General features: G+C 41.5%; 1 non-coding gene across 1 annotated transcript; it reads right to left on the bottom strand.

Moving 5' to 3' along the window:
- Positions 1-18,622: 18,622 nt before the first annotated feature.
- Positions 18,623-18,729, bottom strand: LOC138888806 (small nucleolar RNA R71). Its single transcript, XR_011406385.1, has one exon. It is a non-coding gene; the product is annotated as a small nucleolar RNA R71 (small nucleolar RNA).
- Positions 18,730-19,891: the final 1,162 nt, after the last annotated feature.

Below are 19,891 nucleotides of genomic sequence, written 5' to 3'. Positions count from 1 at the left end.
TGAACCGGGTGGCTCTTCCCAATGATGGATGTCGTGACAACTTTCTTAAGGGTTTGAGTCTATTTTTCTTTTTGGTTTTTAATAGTTAGTAGTTAAGGGCGCCTCAAGCAAAACTTCACTTGGGCCTAACACATTTGCCTTTGATCTCATGGTCAAAATCAAATTGTTGTGTTTAGGATGGTGAAATTCGTGACCTTGAGACTCTTGTGTTGACCGATAATCATCAAGTGGTTTTTCGGGACCATTGTGTGCTCAAATCGTATCTAAGGTCGTTATGGGCCCCCGACTCTATGTCTTTATCAATCCCTTAACTTGTGTGGTGAGTAATTGCAATTTCAAGTCCAAGTCCCGAGCCATTGGTATAGAACTTGCCCTGAATGTTTGTTGAGGCGAAATCATAAGTGAATTTTGACTTGAGACATGATTATAGGCTCTCCTTAATCCAAATGATAGTTTGAAAAATTCCATAGCCTACCAATGATATGATGCCTAGTCAACCCTTTTGAGCCTTAGACCTCTTTCTTTCAAGAACCATGATACAAGCCTATACTCGTTCTAAAAGATACCCTGTCTTGGCACCCGATCTTTCCTTTAGCACATGCCAAAAGTATAAGTTTGGGGGGAGATATGAGGATTGCAACAAAGTGGTAAAAGGTCACAAAATAGAAGAAAAGGAAAGGCAATGAAAAAGAAAGAAGAGCAAAAGGACAAAAAGAATGTTCAAAGTGAAAAAGAATAAAAAGGGATTCAAGAAAAAGCAAAGAATGAAAGGTGTGGAAAGTTGAAAAAGGAGAAAAGGTTTGAAATGCATAAGAAAGAGTGACAGTGTGTATCTCTAACCCCTTAGAAAGAAGTGAAATGACTCAAAGAGTCAAGTGAATTGTGCCAAATGAATCAAAAGAAGTGCTTAAGGGAAGATGTAACCTACTTAGACTAAAACATGTCCTACTCTGAACCAAAAGCCTTCATAATGTCTCCACAAAAGCCCTATATGATCTTGAGTTGAATAAAGCTTACATTAGTGGATACTCACATAAGGGAAAAGCATATGGTACCTAGAGCCGGACTTGTGACTTTTTCTTGAGAGAGATGAGTGAATTTCCATTAGCCTCGTTTTGCATGCCAATATTCTAAAGGTGATGTTTGCTTAGGGAGAGTTGAGGATGTGTGAGTTTGGGTTCCAAAATGACCAAAGTAAATGAAAGAGTTCTTTGATGTGTTAAGTCAACTCTTGATGCTCTTGTGTCGCACTTAATCCATGATGTTTCAAAGGTTAAATATTGTTAATGACTCATATATACTGAGGGCAATTGTTAGTCCCAATTGATGCTAGTTGAGGTTGATTTAGGACGGCTGAAAATTTCTTGGATTTTTCCTTAAAGGGTGGGTCTTATTTTGTTTGCTTGAGGACAAGCAAAAGCTTAAGTTTGGGGGAGTTGATTACTAGGGATTTTGACGCATTTTATACTCCTTCTTGCTTACGCTTTGATTATAAATTCATAAAAAATAATCCCAAAAGGCTCATAAGTTGTGCTTGATTGCAGGTTTGATCAACAAAGTGACAAGATGTCAAAGATCAGCTCAAAAGGAGTGAAAGTTGCACAAGTACCAAAGACAAGACATACTCAGGAAAAATAGGCCTAGTGCGGCCGCACTACACTTTGTGCGGTCCGCACTACACTTTGTGCGGTCCGCACAAGGGAGATTCAGAGAGCTGGTATTTCAGGCATTAAGGCAGTGTGGCCACAGAAGGTTTTGTGCGGTCCGCACTGAAGGCAATGCGGCAGCACTACCATTCTGTGCGGTCCGCAGAGCCAAGGTTCAGAGAAGGTGAGTTGGAGCTTTCAAGCCTGTGCGGTCCGCAGACCAATTTGTGCAAACCGCACTAGAAGACTCTGCGGCCGCAGTCCATTCTATGCGGTCCGCAGAGCCTGAGTTCAGAGAGTCAAGTTTTCAAGTTCAAGAGCCTAGTGCGGCCGCACACCATTTTGTGCGGTCCGCACTAACCCCGCAGGGGCATATTTGTCCAGATTTTCCAGCTTAGTATAAATAGATCCTTTTTCCATTTTTAGGGTATCAGATATTGTAATACAGTAGCTGCACTCGTGAGATGACTCTTCTTAGCCATTTTGGGCATTTTTACTTAGTTTTCATCATTGAATCTTTGTATTTAACTTAGCAATTAATTAATATGTGTTTATCTTCATCTATTTCTCTGTTTTTCTCTTCAAGTATGAGTAGCTAGACCCATTAGCTAGGGTTGTGGCTCAACCCTAGTGTGGGCAATTGATGGGTGTTGTGATTTAGGGTTAGATTGACTATGGGTGTTTGTTATTTGGGTCAATTTCATGGTTTAATTACTGAATTAGTGGTTGCAAACACTAGTTTGTGCTAAGTTGACTTGGGCTCTTCTTGAGAAAGAGAGTCTAAGTCTCCGAAATTGATCCAACAAGGAATTGGGATGGACTCAAGAGAATTGATAGTCCTGATTAAAGGGTTAAACCTCGAGAGAGTAATACCCAGCTTGAACCCTAAGTTGATTGAGCAAATTTGCATACCTATTGGTCTTGAGAAAGTCAATTGGGCAAAATCACTTGAATCACCGAGAGGTGTAGAGTGGGTAAAGTAGTGCAACGGTTATATCATACTCCACAATCATGTCAATAGAGCCTTAGTTTCAAGTACCCCGTCAATTGACCACCTAGGTGGATGTCACTACCCTAGTGCTTTTAGAATATTTGAACAACCCGTAGCATTTAACTCTTAGCTTAATTTACAATTTGTAGTTTGTTAAAAGTAGAATTATAAAAGAAAACCCCAAAAATTATGAGAAGTGCAATTTGGAATAGTACGCAATCCTAGGCTAAATAGACACTCAATTCCAATTCTAGCTCTCTGTAGATATCGATCCCGACCCAAATTCGGGTAAACGCTATTGCGACCCTCTCTCACTACTAGTGACTCATAGTATTAGTGGTGCGGAGTTGGCTGCGATCAGCGACCCATCTCAAGGACCTCCAAAGCCATTATCACCAGCGCGTACCATACAAATGATCATTGGCGGCGGCGATGATATGGTAATCAACCATGTAAAGTTCACCACCACGCACAAACTCAAACGAACAGTCGCCCACGAATGGTATGATAACCTCGAAGATAGTATCATCTTCGATAAGTCAGATACCGATGGTTTGTCTTTCCCTCACTATAATGCTTTTGTTATAACTTTACGCATCGCTGATATTGATGTAAAAAGAATCATGGTAGATAACGGAAGTGGCGTGCGTATTGTTCACCCGCGAGTTCTCATGCAAATGAGGCTCAAGGATAAAATAGTACCGCATTGCATAACACTAACGGGTTTTAATAATGCAGTAGAGCGGACATCCAGAGAAATAGTGCTACATGTCCTAGCAGGAGGGTTCACCCTGGAAACAACATTCCACGTCATGAACCAGGAAATGGCCTACGACGCCATCATAGGGCGACCATAGATACACGTCATATGAGCTGTCCCCCCAAGCTTCTATCAAGTAATAAAATTTCCCACCCTATGGGGGATATTCAGCATCCGTGGCGATCCATGTATCGCCCAAGAATGCTACCGGATCGCCCAAGATTGCATACACACCAAATAGCTAAAAGGGGCAAGCGCGGAAGCATAGCAGTCAGCCATGTCGGGCACCAAACTCGACATACAAGTAGAGGCCATCAAAGATCCGGACATTGTAGAAGCTTGAAAAGCAACTGTAGAAGATCTTGATCCCGTCCAGTTAGATAACACTGACTGCACCAAAAAGGCTTATGTTGGACACAACCTCTCGGATCCAGGTGAGTATCGTGAGTTTTTAACTAACAACGCCGATTTGTTTGCTTTTTCCCACTCAGATATGCCAGGAATCGCAAGGGAGATCACCACACACAAGCTAAATGTCGATCCACTTTATCCGCCGGTACGACAAATAAGGAGAAAGTTCAATGTCGCAATCAATGAGGCGGTCAGCAAAGAAGTTGATAAATTACTCGTCAACGGTTCCATCAGATAATCGAAATACCCCAATAGGTCGCCAATGTGGTCATGGTCAAAAAGAACGGGAAGTGTCGAATGTGTGTCGATTTCACCGATTTGAACAAAGCATGCCCGAAGGACTCTTTCCCGTTACCCCACATCGACCAACTTATCAATGCAACAACGGTACGTACTGCTATAAGGTGATGTTGTTCAAGCTTAAGAACGCACGGGCCACGTATCAAAGGTTGGTCACCAAAATGATCAAAGAACAACTCAGCGAGACAATGGAGGTTTACATTGATGACATGCTAGGGAAGTTAGCAAAGAAAGGAGATCACATTGGTCATCTGAAAGAAGCCTTCGAAATACTAAGGCAGTACAGAATTAAATTAAATCCCGAAAAGTGCACCTTCGGCATGACTTCCGGAAAGTTCCTCGATTTCCTAGTATCACAAAGGGGAATCGAGGTCAACCCGGATCAAATCAAGGCCATCAACACAATACCGAAAATACTGACCGGCAAAAAGCAGGTGCAGAAGTTGACGGGACAAATAGCCGCCCTATCAAGGTTCATTTTGTGATCCTCGGATAGATGCCATAAATTCTTCAATGTACTAAGGAAAGACCACGGGTTGCAATGGAACAATGAATGCATTGGTGCCCTGAGAAAGTTGAAAACGTATCTATCCTCGCCACCACTGCTCGTCAAAGCAGACCTAGGTGAATGCCTACTTGTGTATCTAGCAGTTTCTGAAGTTGCGGTAAGCGCCGTCTTGGTCCATGAAAATAAAGTACGCAATCTCCGATTTACTATGTCAGCAAAACTTTAATCGATGCCGAGACGAGGTACCCTCACCTTGAAAAACTAGCTCTAGCATTGGTCATAGCTTCACGGAAGCTTAGACCGTACTTCTAATGCCACCCCATAAAAGTGGTGACAACCTTCCCCCTAAGGGGTATCCTACATAAACCTGAACTATCTGGTAGACTAGCCAAATGGGCCATAGAACTAAGCGAGCACGACATAACATACCGACCGCGAACTGCAATCAAGTCGCAGGTGCTCGCAGACTTCATCGCTGATTTCAGCACAAAAATATTGCCCCAGGTAGAACAGGAAGCACTACGCACTTCTACACATACGGACCTCTAGGTCCTCTACACGATGGTGCCTCTAATGCCTTGGGATCGGGATTGGGACTCGTCCTCGAGGTCCCTACAGGAGAAGTAATTCACCAGCCCATAAGATGCCCCGAGATGACTAACAACGAGGCCGAGTATGAAGCTGTGATTGTAGGTTTGAAGTTAGCCCTCAAATATGGTGCTCGACGACTCGTCCTCCACTGCGACTCCCAACTCGTGGTGAATCAAGTCACCAGGACTTTCCAAATCAAAGAGCAGAGGCTACAAAGATACCAGTCAGAAATCCACAAACTACTACTAGAATTCAATGAATGCTGCCTCGACCAAATACCCAGGGCGCAGAATATCGAAGCAGATGGCCTCGCTAAACTGGTTATGTCCACCAAGAATATCAACAAAGAAAACGGTCACCCTCATTCATTCCACAATAGACCACGTCGAGGTACATTCTATAAACTTAACTTGGGACTGGCATAACTATTTCGTAGCCTATTTGCAGGATGGAACGCTCCCGCAAGACAAAAAAAGCCAAAAACTCCCGGTGCAAGTAGCCCAATACAGCCTAGTAAATGGCGATCTCTACAAAAGAACGTTCGGCGGCCTTCTATCCAAATGTCTTGGGCCACATCAAACAAGGCGAGTGCTGGAAAAAGTACATGAAAGGCACTATGACACCCATACGGGAAATCGCGCCCTCGTCTGATGCCTCATTCGCGCCGTATATTACTGGCCCACCATGAAAAAAGAAGTCGCCGACTATGTCAGGAGATGTGAACAATGTCAAAAGTACGCCCCTATGATACACCAAGCAAGGGAGCTCCTTCATTCTGTTACTTCGCCATGGCCGTTCATAAAGTAGGGAATGGACATAGTTGGCCCCTTCCAGCAGGACGAGGTAAGGTACGCTTCCTTTTGGTTTTAGCTGACTACTTTTCTAAATAGGAGGAAGCAGGTGCATACACTCAGATATGCGAGCAAGAGGTCATCGCCTTCATATGGAAAAACATTCTATGTCGTTTTGGCATCCCCAAATAAATCAGATGCGACAATGGACCTCAGTTCGTCGGAAAAAGAATGATTGAGTTTTTCGAAAAGTGGCGCATCAAACGAATACTCTCCACGTCATATCACCCTACCGCCACTGGTCAAGCCGAATCCTCCAATAAGTAATATTGAACATATTGAAAAAGAAGCTTGAGGAAGCTAAAGGGCTATAGCCTGAACTACTACCGAAAGTATTATAGGCATACCGCACTATGCCAAAAACTAGCACAGGAGAAACACCATATTCACTGGTCTGTAGGACCAACGCAGTCATACCCGTCGAGGTCGGGGAGCCCAATTTGAGATACTCCAACGAGAACGGAACAGGCAACGATGAAAGCAGGCTATAATATCTAGATGAAGTTGAAGAACGAAGCGACATGGCCCACATAAGAATGGTAGCCCAAAAGCAGCAAGTAGAAAGATACTACAACAAGTGAACCAAGGTACGACAACTCAAAGTTGGCGACTACGTCCTCAAGGCCAAAACACAAGCATCAAAAGACCCTAATGAAGGAAAATTGGGAATGAACTGGGACAGAACATATAAAATCGTAGCAACAGCAAACAAAGGAGCGTTCTAGCTAGAAACAATGGAGGGAAAACTATGCCAAAACAACTAGAACGTCGCCCATCTCAAGTACTTCCACTTCTAAAAGAAGGTGTCACCTAGGTCGTACTCTTTTTCCCTCACCCGAGTTTTGTCCCAATCGGGTTTTCCCGGGGAGGTTTTTAACGAGGCGGCAAGGGGGAAGCCTTAAGGAGCGACATGCTGTTCATTACCTCGACCAGTCGGTATGACCTCCGGATCGAAGTAATGAAGGGACTACATATAGATAATCGATCTCCATTGTATATGCGGAATCAAATCTCCATTGTATCTACGGAATCAAACCTCCATTATATGTGCAGAACCAGATCTCCACTAGTCAACATGTAACATCTTTCTACAGGAATACGATCAAATCTCCAACAATGCAAGTTCGACCTCGTTCGAACCACGATGGGATTCTACTTCGACGGTAGTTCGAAGCAACATCCCAATGGCCAAGGCCATCGATGACAATGTAAGTTCGACCTCGTTCGAACCACGATGGGATTATACTTCGATGACAGTTCGAAGCAACATCCCAATGGCCAAGGCCATCGAGAACAATGTAAGTTCGACCTCGTTTGAACCACGACGGGATTCTACTTCGACGACAGTTCGAAGTAACATCCTAATGGCCAAGGCCATCGACAACAATATAAGTTTGACCTCGTTCGTACCACAATGGGATTCTACTTCGACGACAGTTCGAAGCAATATCCCAATGGCCAAGGCCATCGACGACAATATAAGTTCGACCTCGTTAGAACCACGATGGGATTCTACTTCGACGACAGTTCGAAGCAACATCCCAATGGCCAAGGCCATCGACAACAATGTAAGTTCGACCTCGTTCGAACCACAATGGGATTCAACTTCGATGACAGTTCGAAGCAACATCCCAGTGGCCAAGGCCATCGACGACAATGTGAGTTTGACCTTGTTCGAATCACGACAGGATTCTACTTCGACGACAGGTCGAAGCAACTCCCCACTGGCCAAGGCCATCGACAAAAACATAAGTTCGACCTCGTTCGAACTACGACGGGATCCCGCCTCGATGACAGTTCGAAGAAACATCCCAATAGCCGAGGGCGTCAATGATATCATGTGTGCTATGAATACAAGAAAAAAATAAGCCGACAAAAGTAATTTTACATTACAACAAAACATCATTTACACTGGCCCCTACAAACGGCCCCAAGCATGACTTGTGCAAAAATACCTAAACAAAAGCAAATACAAACTAAGACTACACATCATCCCCAGCAGGGTAAGCATCTTCATACCACGAATCTGAAGCAAGGCGATTTGCATCATCAATGTTGATATCATTCCTGTCAGGGGTGAAGGGGTCGTACCCGTATGACTCACGAGCTGCACGAGCTTCGGTGTGTACAGCCTGAACCTCCGCCTCAGTAGCCCTTCCCTCGGCATGAAAAGCCTTATACACATCAAGCCGAGCCTCCGCATGGACCCACAACTCGTATAAACATTGGGGCACAACTGGATCGGCTGAGGCGCGAGACGTAGAAGGCTAAGAACGTCGACGCGCATCCTCCTCCCTCAGCGAGGCCATTTGTCTGTTTAGTGCGGTCAGTTCCGCCTCCAGTTCTTTGACACGCCCTTCGAGCCCTGCCACCCAATGACCAGAGGCTTCCTTCTCCTCAGTCAACTCCGACCTAGAAATGCAGAGGGCATCTTCCAAAGATATTGATTCATAAATAGTTGCCGCCAGCTTATCAGCGCTAACGTTCAGCTCGCCTTTAAGCCCCTCAATCTCTGCTACCTTAGTACTCAACCCAATGGTCAAGTCGGCCACCTTCGCCTGTAAGTCGGCATTCTCAGTCGTCACCCCCTACTTAACTCGAGCTCGTCCTCCCTCGCCTTAAGGGAGACCTCCAACTCACTATTACGGGCGATAACCTTCATGAGCTCTTTGTCCCTCTCCCTCAGCTCCTCAATCTTGCGCTCCAACTAGTCCTTCCGCTGCTTGAGCCCCTCACGGAAAACTTGAAACTTAGGGTCCTGATGATAAATGTCGGCCATCGCCCGGTGCTTAGCCGATACTGATGATATTTGGGCGACATCTTCTCATAAAAGCTCGTCTTTCTCCTCTCTCAATGCTCTCTCTTTACCTCCATGACGAGGGTCTAACAAAAAAAGAAGGGAAGAGGTTAGAAACAAAGTATAAAACGACGATTATCACACCAACCCAACGACGAAAAGAGAAGGAAAGGCACCTACCTGTAGGGTATACCAGCGACAGATAACTCCACGTCGCTCATCGCCCTAAGCATCTCGCTTTCAAGAGAGACACATAGAGGAGCTAGGGCTGATGCCACTTTCTCGCTGTTCAGCAGCAAGTTGTAGTTCCCCGAAATGACCACATGATGATCGGATCCGTCCATCCTAACCTCCACATGGGTATGGCGACCCACAAATTCATTAACATCATCTGGGTCAATATCCGAACCTGAGTCACCACCATTAACACGATGCCCCACAACATTGGATGACGCACCACCTCAATAGAGCGCACTGAACCAACTCCTAGGCCAACTCCCTCCATTTGGGGATATCTCTCCGACAAAATGGCATCAGCCATGAACACAGGCACAAGGGCTGTCCGGGACGCCCCACTGCCATCAGCGTCCGTAGCCACGCCTTTCCCTAGCTCAAGCCTCCTCATTTTCCTCGACAACGGCTCGTCCCCGTTAGAGGATTCATCTAAAGGATGTGAGGCCAGTACCGAAGAAACCTCTTCCCTCGCGGTCACGACTCGAGACGGATCTCCCAATTGGATAGGTTGAGGACGACCCTCTCGAATAGACTCACTCAAGACAAACTGCGTAACTGCAGTGGCAACGGCCTGTCGAAAAGCAGGGACTAGCGCCCTCTGCCTGGAATCACCTCGACCTGTCGTCACGGAAGTTCATACCATTAAGTAAGGTCGCATGGCTAACGAAGTAGTAAGCAAGACATTTACTTGAGGAAACCTTAGGGCCATAACGCTGCACGAAGTCGGGCCAAGTTCAAGTTTCTACTGCATGAGGCAACAGGCAGGCTACCCAATCTCTGATACCTATAATGGGGCGAGGTGGATGGCCCATACTTGCAAAACGGAAAACGAATAAGCTTTACAATAAATACAAAAGAGAGAGGAACATAACGAATGACGACACTTACGAGCTCCGTTCCACCGCTCCGGAAATCTGACGGAGTCAGAAACGACGTGCTCGGTCTTGAAAAAAAAGTACTTGTGCCAGAATTTGGGGCTCGCCCGGTCATCCATTCTAACCACCAGCCCTTTCGTACCACGAAGCATCAAATGTACCATGGTACCCCTGAGGAAGCCAGGCGTGAATAAGTACAAAAGGTGGTGGACAGAAACGCTACACTCCGCCAGCTCTGCATACTTGGTCAATAGCAGAAGCACCTTGAGCGTGTATGGCGAAAGTTGTGCTGGGAAAACTTGGTAAAATCTGCAAAATTCTTCCGCTAAGGGGAAGAGAGGAAGGGTATAGCCGATCATAAAAGGATACTCATAGAAAGCATAGTATCCAGGTCTGTGGACGTCCACATAATCTTTCCCCGCTGGAATCATTTCTATATGAGCAGGAATGCCATACTTTATACAAAGGGCATCAATATGGACCTGCTACATCTCTAAAAATACGGAGTTCGGGGTAGGAGGGAGATCTTTGAAGAAGTCACTCCGGGATGAGGGGTGCCTTGGTAGTAACTCCTCCACCATAGGAGGGTTGTCACTTTCTTCTACCACCACATCTCCGCTGTCAGAAGGAGGCACCGTGGATGACGGGGTGGCTTCAGGAACCTCTTCGCGAGAACGACGAGTCCTTGGCATAATATCGTTTAAAGGAGTATCAACACTAAAGGAGGGAGGAAGAAGAAGTTTCAGGTGAAGAACGAAAGAAGACCAGAAGGATATGAGAGCAAGAGAGAAAGAATGAAAGAGGTCTTCAAGAGAGGAATGGCTAAAGTTTTTCAAAAAATCAAATCCTCCACCTATTTATAGGATTGGGAGGCGCCAGAATCGCGGCGACAGGCTTCAAAGCAGCGCAAGAATCGAAGCACTAAGCCGTCAGTCCCCCGCCTCGAAAACCTGCATAATGATGACGCACGTAAAGCTGACATCACTTCCCGGAGAAGTGTACCACACGAAATTTTGCAAAGCATGACGACCATCTCCCATTGGCCACGTCATAACGTTCCCACAGGTCAAATTCCTCCAGGAGAATGCATGAAGTCCGCTCATCAAGGACGCATCCGGTCGCGACCTCGACAAACGGAGGAACTAATTGTATGGGTCCAAATTTGACCGACCACGACCTATAACGAGTACGACAAACGACCGGGTAACTCTGAACCGACGTCCCAAGGAAGATGACCCTAAGGCGAAAGAAGAAACTGTATGACCCTTGTAGAAGTGTAAACCCATTAGGGGACATTAAGAATATTCCGCCGAATATTCCTTGTATTTTGTTTCTTACAATTCGAAAAGTTTTCTCTCTAGTATATAAGGGGGGCAAAAGACCTAGTAAAAGGGGGACGAAAAAAAACTTACCAATCTTGAACGAAAAGAAACTCTGCAATTCTCTTCCTTTTACCTATTATTATTCTAGAGATTTTTATCTTCAACTACGACTTACCCCTTCATTTTCGATTGATTTGTTAAAAAAGGTCTTAACATTTTTTGAGTCAAACAAGTGTAAGCTTAGTAAGAGACAGTGAGAAGACGTTTTTCGAATATTCTTTATGATTGTACTTTTAGGGTTTCATGGGGGCCTGTCCCTTATAAATAGGAAGAGTGAGTAAGGAAAAGGGTATTCAGGCAAAAGACAAAAGAACACTTTGTAAAAGATTCATCCGAGAGTAAATACAAGAACAACCTTGCTCAAAGATCCACAATCATCTGATATTTATTCATTCTCTGTTCCGACTGCATTTACTTAGATCGATTGTGCGTCTGGGTTATCGCATCTACACGTATTTCACTGATTCCAACATAGTAGCTATCATCATCTATCTTGCTTATTTCCTTTATCACTTGATCTAGATTTTATTATTCTTAACTGAGATTTACCCTTCTTCTAATTATAATATTGGTTTAATCAAAGGGTTTAACTTCTTTTGGTCAAACAATTCTGAGTTCACCTATTAATAGTAGTGTTAAAGTTTTTCTTAAAGTTCTTTAATTTAAACTAGATTTCCATTTTTTTTTTCTTTTTCTTTTTTTGCGCTGAAAGCAATCTAGGAGATCATTTTTTGTTCAAGCATCTTTCTTGCACGTTTTGCTGGGTCGATGACAGCCATGATTGGTCTCAGGTAGATGGAATATTTTGAATTAAGTGAAATTATTGTTGCCTTAATTCCCATCATACCTTTAATTAATTTGCCTAGTAATATGGAATAAGAGTCAAGGGAAGGTCTTATCTGATGGTCAGCCAGAGGCCTCTTGGCATTTCAAGCTCCTTTTGCCTCTTTCAATAATATAAATTAAAAATTGCCATGCAATTACCTAATTACTTAACGTATCACCATTAAAATTTGCCATGCAATTAATAGTATTACTTAACGTACCGCCATGCATTCATTTGACTTTGTATTTTGATTGCAATGCAAATTTAATGGGCATCTTATGTTTCTCCTACAAGCGGATCTGCATTTCCTTATCTGATTTGGAAAGAATTGTGAAAATAAATTATGCCAACTTATAATTTCAATAGAATAAAATGATCTTACAAAGATTTTATGTGTTTCATTTACGTATCTTTCGTATTATTTTTGTTAATCTCATGTTAAAAGGGTCAATATAATTTAAATAATATTTTGTTAATATAATTTACAAAATCAAATTTCCGAAAGACCTTGATGCATAACAAACGGATACAAAGAACCTAGAGCACATGGTTGTAGCAGGTGTTTGGCTTTGGTTCATTAATTAGGAAGGTGGTTGCCGTCAAAGATTTTTGTGATGACACAAATATCCTCGTAGATATACTGTATATGCTAGAAATAATAATAATAATTATTACTTAAATTACAAAGTAGAATATTATACAATCCTTTGTATGATAGAGGTGGCTTGCAGTGACAGTTTAATTCACATTCTAATTTCTACGTAGATATAGACTTTTAAATTTTTTTCAAAGTTTTCTTTTATTTTGTCGTCCCCATTATTCCCGGGGTACATAAGGGACGTGTCAACAGAAAGCGAAGTGAGGGAACGTGAATAAGAGAAATCGGGAATAGGAGACATTCAAGATCTGATGATGCTGAGGCAAGCCCATGTGCAGCACCAACTTGAATTTTTAGGATTATTTGCACCGTATAGCCCTTCTTTTAATTTTATATAATAGTGGTGTCATATCTTGAACACAATTCAATTAGACTTGTTATCTCCCAACAGTGCATATAGAGAGAGAGAGTCGTTAATTCTGTACCAACAAGGATTACACAAATAGAAAGACATTACCTAATGCTTTCTTATCTTTGTTGAAAGTTAAACCTTAAACTATAATATGTATTAATTTATTTTCTTTACTTCACTCTTTTAACTTGTGTCCGCATTAGTTCACTGGGTTAAATGCAGGGGCGGATGCATCTTTAGTGAAGCGGTGTTACACAACACCGCTTAGTTGAAATTCTTTACTAAATGTATGTATTAATACTGTGAGAAAACAGATAAGTACAATAAAATAACACCATTTGACAATAATTGTCTTTTGACGTGTTTGTTATGTGTTTGATTTTGCTCTAAAAGGTCAAATATTTTGAACCTTAACTAGTACATTTTTTTGTAAATATTTGAGAGAGCCTTTGTGGTTAAAAATTGTGATGAAGTAGAATTGAACCCGGGACCTTTTCTAGCTTAAAACTCAATAAAACCAACAAACTAAGGCTATTTTTTGTTTAAAAATATGATAATTAAAGTTATTATTCTCTTTTTTTAATAAATTTCGACACTGCTTATAAAATTATTGCGTATGCCCTTGGTTAAATGTCACCTTTAAAAGTAGTTAAATAAATTTTTTTTTTCCAAGACAACTTTAGTCAACTGACGTAACAGGGACAAAATTTAAAGAGTGTGGTAAAAAGGTCATTTGTGCAAAACGCCCCGACTTTTGATGGGAGAAGCAACCTCCCCCAGCCAGAAGCGCCCCCTATTCCAAGGTTCTTATAGCATGATTAGTGTCCAAGTGATTCCAAAGCCTTTTTATTTATTTCTCTTGCTGTCTTTCCCTTCAGATTAGCACTTTGTTTGTGGTCGGAAAATGTTTAATCGGGACGACATGTGCAATAATAAGTACTTACTTATTAGACAAAGGAGTAAGGTGGCGCATGCATGTGTATAATGTAAGCAATTTTCCATCTTTAGTATGGGTAGGAGTGTGTCATGTAGGGCATTTTGCAAAAATTTCAGAGATCAAACGTTGTTCCATTTTGTCCCTATTCAAAACACAGAAGCACCTTAGATTAGGACAATGTTGAAGGTAAAGCCCAGGAGACATACATAGGTTATGCCGTCCCAGTTGACCCAAGCTCCATCTTCATTTGTTGAATCAGTTCGTCGCTTCCCTCCTCAAGTACTTGGGCTTTTATGAAGTTGTGGAAAGAACGAGAGTACAGGAAAGTTACACATTTGACTATGCGGTCAAAAATATTTATGGCCTCTAACCGATGCATGTAAATATATTATACATCTATCAGTTTTTTTTTTTGGGTGGACGATTATTTTATTCACAAGGAAGTACTTGAAAAGTGGCCCAATTATCTAATTCTGTTTTGAGATGTGAAGTCCAATGTCGTGCCACATACTGCAGAGTATAGACAACCTTGCGGGCGGGGGAAGCAAGATTTATTTGGGGAACTTTCTGAAATAACTATTGTTTGGAGACTTATTGCTTGGCGTAATTATAATTCGATTAATTACATTTCGTAGCTACTAATTATTTGTCATGAGATGTATGTCGTTGTATTCAATTTGGTTGTATACGCTGTATTCAATTCAGATCTATTTATTTTTATATTTTTTGTATTATATTCAATTTCACTGTATTGAATTAAATTGTATTTAAATTAAGAAAAAAGGTGTATACCTCTCTATTCAATTCGGCTATATCTATTCTTAGCCGTTCTACATTGTATTCAATTTTACTATATTCAATCCGACTGTATTCAAATAATAAAAAAATACAAAAATAGTGATATTGGATTGTATTCAATTCATTTTATACTGTATTCAGTTCGGTTGTATTCAAATAACAAAAATTAAAAAAATGCATGAATCTGCCACAAAAAATAACCTTCGGAATACATACAACATACAACCATGGAAGAGGGAACCCATACAGAGTATATTTTCTTTTCTTCTTCACTAGTTCTTCTTCTCCATCACAAATTAATATCCCTCTTCTTCCTTATTTACAGCATCCCTAACCAGAAACTTCACCGTCAAATCATTCAACCAAGGTACCACCAGTCAGTTTATTTAGTCTCTGTTGGTCAGAAAAATAGAATTCGGAAAATGGATAGTGATTCGAGTCCGAATTAGTGATTCCGGTTGATATTTGATTTCTGCTTTGTTCGAGGTCGAATTCGGAGGTTCCGTCTGTGGCTTGCAGTTGTGTCATGTTGCCGTTTCGGTTTTCCGATCCAGTTGCCGTCACCGGATTTGCTTGTAATTGCTCGAATTTTGAAGATTGCTGCTGCGCAGCTTTTCCTCCATTAGTGTACCTAGAGAAGGCATTTGCTATAAAACTCAAAGTATAGCCATGTGTTATAATTATTTTAAAGTGTTTTGGTTTATAATAAATAAGGTACATTAGTTAGCTATGGCATGTAAAATTTTCTTTATTTCTCTAAAGTCTAGTTGACGATGTTTAAGGTTTTGGCCAGAGGATTAGCCTGTTGGATTAGCCCAAAAACATAGCAATCTTCAGAGAAATTATATAATATATCTGAATACATAAATTATATTAATTAAAAAAAACTTATGAATACATTCATGGTATATAGCGAGACGGTGAATACAATAAAATACATAGAATACAGCGGGATATATTGAAATACAATGAGAAAAAAAATAGTGAATACAATGAAATACATGGAATACAACGAGATACATTGAATTACAATGAAAAAAAGACAATGAATACAATGAAATACATGAAAATACATTGACATATATTAACAGAAAATCATCCTACAACATCCATATCTCAATTTTTTCAATTGGCAGGGACAGTATTCACGAGGCTAGTGGAACCAACTTATACAACAGTGAGGAACGAGTTTAGGAGGAGAATGGGAAGGAAAATGTCAGTGACAAACTTTGACATATATTAACAGGAAAAGAAGACCCATCAGCAAGAACAACATTAAAAGCAGAGACCAAAAGCTCATCGTGTTGAAACCCAACAAAAACTCTCCATAACTTTAGTTCGTCAAGCCCGTTGTTTATTATGCTTAAAATGGACTGAAACTTGTAGGGTTGATTTTTAGGGTCGGAGGGTTTGATTTTGGATCCGGAAGTGAAAACGTACTGTAGGAATATGCCGTTGCAGTCGTCGGATGCGGGAGCCGGAGCAATTTCTAAAGTGGGCATTGCACAAATCCGGTGGGAGGAGGAGGAGATCGAAAATTTTAATGGGATGGGGGAAGAGAATGAGATGTATCAAAGTAGAAAGAGAGAAAAAATAGTGTAATTGATTAGCGTATTTAGTGGCTTAGGGCTAGGAGGTAACCAAAATTAAATATTTTGCTATAAACATTAAAAGGTATCAATAGAATATAATTTTTTTAAATGGTATTTATTTAAAATAAATAAGGCGTTGATATGAGGCTATATAGATGATATTTACACCTTAATATTACCATGCTTTATTGTTTTTTTATAGGCAAATTGATAACATAATGCTCTAAATGGTGTTCTTTTGCTTTGCAGGAATTAATCTAAGTGAGGAAGCACTATGGAGTATTTTGGAGTCGATAATATGAAGAAAACACCCAATCAAGAAGTACCCGAGCCAAAGAAGCAAAAATGGACTAAGTGAATTCCATTGCGACCGCGGTGGAACCGCAGCAGATCAAGACTCGAGGCAGAATGTTCAGCGTTCACCGCGGTCGAGCCGCGGTCTTGCCGCGACCGCGGTGAACTGTTCATGCGCCAGCAATTTGGAGACCAAAGTGTAATTCGGGGAAAACTTGTCCCAAACTCTTATAAACTTTAGAAGCTCGCCCAAGATATGCGGAAGCTTGTTTTTAGACTACTTTAAAGGCAAGAACAAGTGTGAGAAAAGTAACAAAACATTAGAGTTCTTCTTTTTTCTCATTATTATTGCAATTACCCAAAATGAATAAATTAGTAGTTTTATCTTGTTTTGTCATGAATAGCTAATTTCCTAGTCTAGGGTTCTGATAAACTTATTGAAGGATGAACTTCTTGTTATGTTAAAATAGTTTGCGCAGTTTAATCTCTATTTGTTCAACTATGTGCATATTGTAGTTAATTGACAGGATCCTCAATTAGTTGTGCCTATTTAGTGTGCATAACTCGGGAGAGAGTGCATATTTAGGTAATTGTTGAACAACACCACTCCTAAAGTATATGAGGGATCAATAATTGAGGGTTTAAAGGTGGGATTAGGGATAACGAAGCCTTGGGTGTAATCTAAAGTGAACTGTGATAAATAAAGCTAGCTAGCGTAACTCGGGAGAGTACGCCTAGTAAATTGTCATGATTACTCGGGAGCAATTTACGGTAATAAGAGTGCTCATGATTGATAGAGATTATTGGGTGAATCTATGTGAAACATAACCAGAAAGGATTCCATCAATAGGGAAAATCATAACCGCAGAACCTTCTCTTAATTATTTACAACTCAATCATAGTTAGTTTTCAGTTGCCTATTTACATTCATTCGTAGTTAGTAAAAATACCATCAACTGTTATTTACAACGTTTGGGAAGTTGATTCCGTAGAATTTAGTAAGTCTAACAAGAGTAATTGATAGGTTAATTCCTTGTGGATTCGACTCTGGGCTAAATACTCAGATTATATTTGCAACATCCGCGTGTCCTTTTATAAGGCATAGTTGGGCGTGATCAATTTTGGCATCGTTGCCGGGAAATTAACAGTGTTATCAATTACAATTGAAAGAAGTACAAAAATTCTTAGTGTAGTCAATTTTCTCTATGCCCAATCTTTACATTGAAATTTTAACGTTTGTTGACTTGATTGTACAGGTGCATGCCTAGAAACTCATCGAGAACTGGTGAAGTATTTGAAGCATTATCAGATCCCGAGAGAGTTTTTAAGGCCTTGAATTAGGCCAACCGGAAAAACAAACAACAACAAACAACTAAACAATTCGAATCAGACATAGGGGATCACGAAGTAGACCGAGCTGTACCAATAGCGCCAGTGGCACCTCTTGTGCCAGAGGCTGCTCTCTATGATTGGGCACAACCCAGCTGAAAATCTGGCCACAGCGATTTTAGTCCCGCAGATACAGGATGAATCATTCCAAATCACGAACAACATGTTGCACTTGTTGAAAAACAAGGGACTATTTTCGGGTATACAAGTCGAAGATCCTCAATAGCACTTGAAGAATTTCATGTCAATCTGCAAAATCTAAAGGCAACCCAACGTAACTCCGGAAGCAATCAAGCTGTTATTGTTTCCATTCTCAGTGACAGTAGCTGCCTAGACCTGGCTAAACTCACTCCCCATTAATTTCTTAACAACTTGGGAGGAGTTAGTCAAGCAATTCGTGAACAAGTTCCACCCACCCAACAAGACTGCTCAACAAATTGATAAAATTTTGAGTTTCAGACAGAAACTAATGGAGACACTGCATGAAACATGGGAACGATTCAAAGGGAAGCTGGTTATATGTCCGCACCATGGTATTCCAGATCTGATGTTGGGACAGAGGTTTTACATGGGATTGTCAGACAGCATGAAGAACATTGTTGATACTTCAGCTGGTGGAGCATTTTTTAGCAAAACATGGAGAGAAGGCCAGAGTCTGCTTGACAAGATGGCACAGAATTCAGGATGGACAACCAGGAATGCACCTATCACTCCAGTGGTTCACTCAGTGCCCTTAGATTCATCCAACTCTATGGCTGAAAATATGGCCACCTTATTGACAGAGATGAGTATCCTCACCAAAAAGGTGGAAGAGTCAGGGCAGAAGCAGCAGGTACACATCGTAGATACTACCAATGGGGGCTTGTGCACATCTTGCATTAGTCAGCCAATTGGTAACCAGTGGAATGCAGAACATGATTATCATCACTACCCTGAAGACATGAACTATGTGTCTAATTATGGAGGCCAAAGAAAGGGTGGTTAGAATTGGGGCCAGCAAAATCAGCCGTATATGCCAGTCCAGCCATAGTTCAATAATGGGAATATGGGAGGTACGAGACCTTCTAACAATATGGCACCTTACCTAAGGCCACAGGGATATAACAATCAAAATCAGCAGTAGGGGTATCACCCTCCTCAGCAGCAGCATGGTGGACGGCAGGAAGATGGGTTTGCTAGAATTGAGGTAATGATGCAGCAGGTTATTGGGTCTAATGCAAAAATTAGTGAAAGAGTAAATGCTCATGATTCAGCTATCAAGAATATTGAAGTGCAGATGGGCCAAATTTCGATGTCTCTAAACAATCGTCCTCATGGGACATTACCTGCAAACACTCAAATAAACCCAAAAGATCAAGGCCCGAAGCAGCTGATGGATGTGAGTCTACGGAATGATAGAGATTTAGACGTGGAGCAAGAGAGGGCTCGAGAAAGCAAACAGGTTGAGACACTCATACCCGTGCCCATTGAGCTAGATAAGTCAACAAAACTGATAGAGGTGACAGTCCAGGCGGCCCAAGAAGAACATAGCATTCAGATTGAGACTGAGAAAGAAGCTGAGACAGCCCAGGAATAAGTAGTTGAGGTGGAAACTGATAAAGAGTAGTCCCAAATCATTGGGAAGAAGAGACCTCCCACATCATTCCCTCAGAGACTGGCTAAGCACAAAAAAGAGGAGCAATAAAAGAAATTCTTGGAG

This window comes from Nicotiana sylvestris, chromosome 3, assembly GCF_000393655.2.
Source record: "Nicotiana sylvestris chromosome 3, ASM39365v2, whole genome shotgun sequence".
NCBI classification, from domain to species: domain Eukaryota; kingdom Viridiplantae; phylum Streptophyta; class Magnoliopsida; order Solanales; family Solanaceae; genus Nicotiana; species Nicotiana sylvestris.
The sequence above is the reverse complement of the archived record's forward strand: the minus strand, read 5'-3'. Positions and strand labels throughout refer to the sequence as shown.